A 6,000-nucleotide genomic window follows, 5' to 3' on the forward strand; every position below is an offset into this window, starting at 1 on the left:
AATAAACCTACGCACAAAAGAGTCATACCCTTAACGTATCGGTAAGCATACCTTTACATAATGTCAGGATGTCTCCTTTTGGTACATCAAAAGATATAAGTCAAGCATACGGGTTCATTATTCATCTTAAGATTAAGCAGACCACATATAGTTCATCAAAAGTGAATTGTTTTATTCAAATAGAATTATTAATTAAAACAATTCAACTTTTGTCCAATCCAATATAGATTCCACCTCTAGGAACTATATCAATGTCTTTACCCATGGAGTCCCACCTCCGACGATCAAGATAAGCCGTCTCTATTAGGAAGTAGACAACATAACAATCTTAGCCCTTCCCAGGTACTTTATTTTATGCTTAAACGCTACCCAATGGTTAGGTCTTGGATTCAACTGATATCTACTTACGATTTCGACAGCATGGTAAATGTCTGGTCGTGTGCAAAGCATTGCATACACAAGGCTACGAACCACCGAGGCATAAGGAACCTTCACCATATATTTTCTCTCCTCAGATGTCTTGGGATAATTATTGTTTGAAATAGTAATTCCAGACCTAGATGGTTGCCCACCTTTCTTAGAATTCCGCATTGCAAACTTCTCGAGAATTTTTTTCAATATATGAAGCCTGGGAGAGAGCTATCATTTTGTTCTTTCAGTCTCTGATGATCCGAATACCCAGAACATAATTAGCTTATCCTAAGTCCTTCATATCAAACTGTTTGGTAAGCCAAACTTTGACTGATGATAATGCCTTTACACCATTGCCAATGAGTATAATATCATCAACATACAACAGTAGAAAAACCACTTTCTCATCTTGAATATGCTTATAAACGCAAGGTTCATCCATATTCTGCTAGAATCCATAAGTCTTGACTACTTGGTCAAATCTTTTATTCCAAGAACGGGAAGTTTGCTTTAATCCATAAATGGATTTGTGCAACTTGCAAAATTATGCTTCCTAACCATTAGCTTCAAAGCCTTCTAGTTGTACCATATAGATACTTTCCTAAAGATGGCCGTTTAAAGCCGTCTTGACATCCATTTCCTAGATCTCGTAGTTGGGAGCATCTACAATGGATAAGCATGGACTTAAGTATGGCTACAGGCAAAATGATTTCCTCGTAATCGATTCCCTCCTTTTGTGTGTATCCTTTAGCTACCAGTCTAGCCTTATAGGTTTTGAAATTTCCTTCTGCATTTATCTTCCTCTTGTAGACCCATTTACCCCCAATGGGCTTAATCCCATCAGAAAGATCTATAAGTTCCCAGACTTGATTAGAATTCATAGATTCCATCTTAGTTTTCATGGCTCCAGTCCAAAGTTTTGCATCAACATCCGCCGTAGCCTTTTTGTAAGTATAAAGATCTCTGTCGTGTTCCAAAGACTCTGCAAAAAAGGTTTCCTATTAGCCATGAATCTCTCACATTCAAGTCTAATCCTCCCACTACGCCGAAGCTCCCTATGTTGTTATTGGGTTTCTTTTTCTACTCTGAGTGGGTCAATTTTCGAGGGAACTATCGGTTCGATCAGGTCACTCAACATCACCGTAAGCACCACTCTACTGTGAGGCTTAAAGTCATTTATGTAACTTTCCTCAAGGAATGTTGCATTTGTTGAAACTATGACTTATTTTCATAGGGTTATAGAAATAACCCCCTTTTGTCCCTTTCGGATATCCCACAAAAATGTACACTTTCAAATGTGCTTCTAACTTATTCGCTTCCTTGTCTAGGACATGTGTAGGACATCCCCATTTGCGAATATAGTTCAAGGATGTCTTCCTGCCCGCCCACAACTCGTGAGGAGTTTTAAGAACTGACTTTGTTGGCACGTTATTTAGAAGATAACATGCAGTTTGTAATGCATATCCCCAGAAAGATATAGGCATTGTCGAATAACTCATCATGGACGGTACAATATCCAACAAAGTCCTATTTCTCCTCTCAGCTACACCATTCTGTTGTAGAGTGCCTGGTACAGTCAAATGGGATAGTATCCCATTCTCTAATAAGTATCTAATGAACTCATTAGAGATGTATTCTCTACCTCGATCGGATCAAAGTGCCTCTATGGGTTTAGCCAATTTGTTTTCTACTTCAGCCCGAAACTCCCTGAATTCTCAAAAGTTTCACTTTTATGGTGCATTAGGTATACATAACCATATCTTAAGAAAATCATCAATAAAAGTGACATAATACTCATACCCTCCTCATGTCTTGATGTTCATGGGACCACAAACATCACTATGCACAAGTTCAAGAACCTCTTTGGTCCTATTGTCCTTAGACCTGAATGCTCTTTTGATCATTTTGCCTCCAAACAAGACTCACACTGTGGAAATGACTCTATATCTTGTTAATGGTCCATCCTTTACCAACCTCTATATCTTGTTAAGGCTGATGTGACCAAGTCACAAATGCCAAAGTTATGTCTCATTAGAGTGAAAAGTTTTAAGCTTTTTAGAGTTATTAACAACTTCAGTGTTCAACAGTGAATCCATCTTAGGTTTGATAAAATATAGATTATTTTGTATCCATCCGTCATATATAAAAGACTTATTTTTACGAATCATGATTTTATTATTAAAATAAAAAACTGAATAAGAATCCTTAAATAAACAAGCGACAAAAATAAGATTTTTCTTAAACCGAAGAACATGAAAACAATATCATAAAAATAAATTCTTATAACTATCAAAATAAAGATAGACATCTCTCACTGCTTCAGCCAACACTAGAGTTCCATCACCCATCCTCAACGTGACGCTTTAATTAAGAAGACTTCTTATTTGCTTGAACCCTTACAGAGAAACACACACATGATTAGTTACTCTGAATCTATGACCCAGGTATCACTTACCACTTTTGCATTTAGAGGCTAGGGAGTCCTTATAATTCTTCTTCATGTGCCCCACCTTCGCGCAATAAAAGTAATTAAGCTTACTCGGGTTCTTTTTCTTCTTTTTATTCTTGTCCTTGGATGGCGGAATAGAAGAACTCTCCTTCTTAGCTCCATGCTTTTTCTTTCCATTCCTTGGAGTGGGTTTAGAGGAAGATGCCTCAACCAAGTTGGCTTCCACAGTAGTTGACCTTTTGATCATACGCTCGAACTTTTGGAGTTCTTACATCAACTCTGTCGGGGTTATATTTTGTCTAGCGCTTAAGTTGAATGTTACCTTGAACGTAGTATACTCATTCGACAAAGTCTTGAAGATTATGGTCATCTGAGACTCATCATCGATGTCGGCCCTATTGGTCTGAGCATCAACAAAATAGCTCATCTCCTTCAGCATATGTTTCTTGATGGAAGACTCAACCTTTTGTCTATAGTTAATGAGGTTATGAAGGGCTTCCTTACGTTTTTCAGCAGCTTGGCCACCGAACATGTCCTCAAGATTATCCATGATCTACCTAGCAATTTGGTAATCTTCATGTTGTGCTTGAAGGATAGTAGACATGCTCGGCATCATATAACAGTGAGCCATATCGTCAGAGTCCTTCCGGCGTTGGTACACTAGGAAAACCTCATTTGGAGCATCAACAAGTGGCACCGGTGGACAAGGTGTAGTCAGTACATAATTTAGTTTTTCAAAGGTTACGACGATCTTAAGGTTCCTTTTTTAATCGGTAAAATTCTCACCATTTAAAATGTATGTATTAAGTATCAAAGATAAAGCACTGACATCCATTTTGATCTACAATAAACATTCACATATCTAGTATAAGAAAACTTGCATAAAATTTAGTATTCAAACATATATACATGTTATAATGCAACCAATATGTTTGTGTGTCAAAACTTGAAAATATTACAACCTTACAATGAAAATTCCCAACTCAAAATGTTTTAAGTCTCCTAAGGGAGATCATGTAAAATTTAATTGAAAATACAGATCCCATACTATTAATATATACGATCTGGATCTATCTGTGTGTAGTATATATTAATAATCACTTTCTTTGGCCATTAGTTTAATTAACAGATCTCATAGAAGAGGTTAATAATTAAATTAATCTTGAGTGTATAACTAGTTTATGACATATTGTCTAATTTTGGCTTAAATTTAAATTCCAATTAAAGTCTAACTCCAATATAATTTGAATTCTAGATAACTTGGAGAGCAAACAATTGAATCCAATAGGGGTTCTATTTGCTATAGGCGTGTACCACATGTGGTCCCCACCACATGCATATTCCAAAATTCATAATTAAATAATCACATTATTTAATGAATAATTAATTCTTATTTAATTATTTTTGAGTAATTTAAAATTCTATTTTCCTATTTTACCCTTAGTGTTTGGTAGAATTATAAGGATAACGCGGGGACTTATAGACCTATAATATCAAGTTCCAATAAAATTAATAATCAATCAAACTCTTTAATTAATTAATTAATTAATCTTATTAATTCCAAAGTTATTCCACTAAAAATTTGGAATTGCACTCTTGACATTATAGACATCTATTTACATCTGTAAAACGTTCATTCGATATAGTCACTTCATATAGATCAATCTTCCATAAATAATTCATAATTAGAGCTAAGTGAAATCTGTTAACCTCTCTAATTACATCTGTCTTCTTGAGTCCCATTGATTCTCTAATGAATTATATATTCATAAAACAAATTGATACATATTCAAGTACCGAATCAACACTCAAAAGAATTATTTATCTACTTCTTTCTCAAGGAGTTAATTTTATCATATACATTAACATTCCCAGCTACCAATGTCTTCATGTCTCCAAGATTCAAGGGATAGGGTTTAGTAATCTCGAAATCCATATTGAGTAAGTCAAAAGGCATGAATCCATAAATATGAGTCTGCTAATAGCTGAGGATTAATATCATTATATACATGATCATCGGTAGACTTAATTAGAATTTCTATATTTAACGAAAATTATCAGAAATTTATATTGTGTCTTGTCCTAGTCCTACATAATCTCATTATGTAAAATACACTCATTCAATATCTCTCCATATCAACGATGTGGATCAGCTCGTTCCACTCTTAATCTGAATGACATGTATTAATAATGTTTCAATTAAAGATTCTAAACTTTAATTAAATTCATTACGGACTTATTTTGATTATTATCCTTAATTATTATCCTCTAGTATACAACACTTATATACTATATTTAAGGTCACATAAATAATCGTGGAATCTGTAGTGATATTCATAAAGTATATAACAATACATGCACATAAATAATGAAAATTTTATATTATTAAATAAATAATAAAATTTAAAATTACATCTCATGCTTTAAGGACACCATTCCGAACACTTATAACATGCATGAATATATTCATAGAATTTCTAAAAAATAAAACCTAAAGCACTAAATCATAAAACCATGAATATATCTATTGTATAACTTTACTCAATCATCATCTCATGAATATTCCTCTCCTTCCTCTCAAACAAAAACTATGAAGACAATCATCCTAACCCTTAAAGAATTCTAAACCAAAAGAATAAGTAACAAGAAGAATCATACTATAACAATCTCCTATTCTATCTTGAAGAGGAATTCAAAAAGGATTAAAAGGTGAGTTTGGTGGCTGATTATTGAAGTTCTCTTCGCGGTGTACTTGAACATGAGAGAGAAGAAGGGCGGGGGATGATCCAAAACAACTTTGGAAGAGAGAGAGTGAAAAAATGTCGATAGAGAAAGAGAGATATTAGGCATCAAAGAGAATAATAGAGTGAGGGTTTAAAAAGAAAATAATTTTTTATTGGGCAATACCCAGATAAAAATTGTGACCAATTAATCCAAAACAACTTTGGAATTTCTTAAAGGGATAATAAGGAAAATAAACCAGAGTAGGATAGGAATATAAATTAATAGGTCAAGATTTAAAATTAGTTAGTAAATAAGCTATTAGAGTGTAAATCCAGATTTATACCCACATAAAATTTCTAAAATGCCCCAATCTTATTTTCTCCCTTCTCTTCTGATACAACCCAGCACCCAATTTT

This window comes from Morus notabilis, unplaced genomic scaffold, assembly GCF_000414095.1.
Source record: "Morus notabilis unplaced genomic scaffold, ASM41409v2 Scaffold977, whole genome shotgun sequence".
NCBI lineage: Eukaryota > Viridiplantae > Streptophyta > Magnoliopsida > Rosales > Moraceae > Morus > Morus notabilis.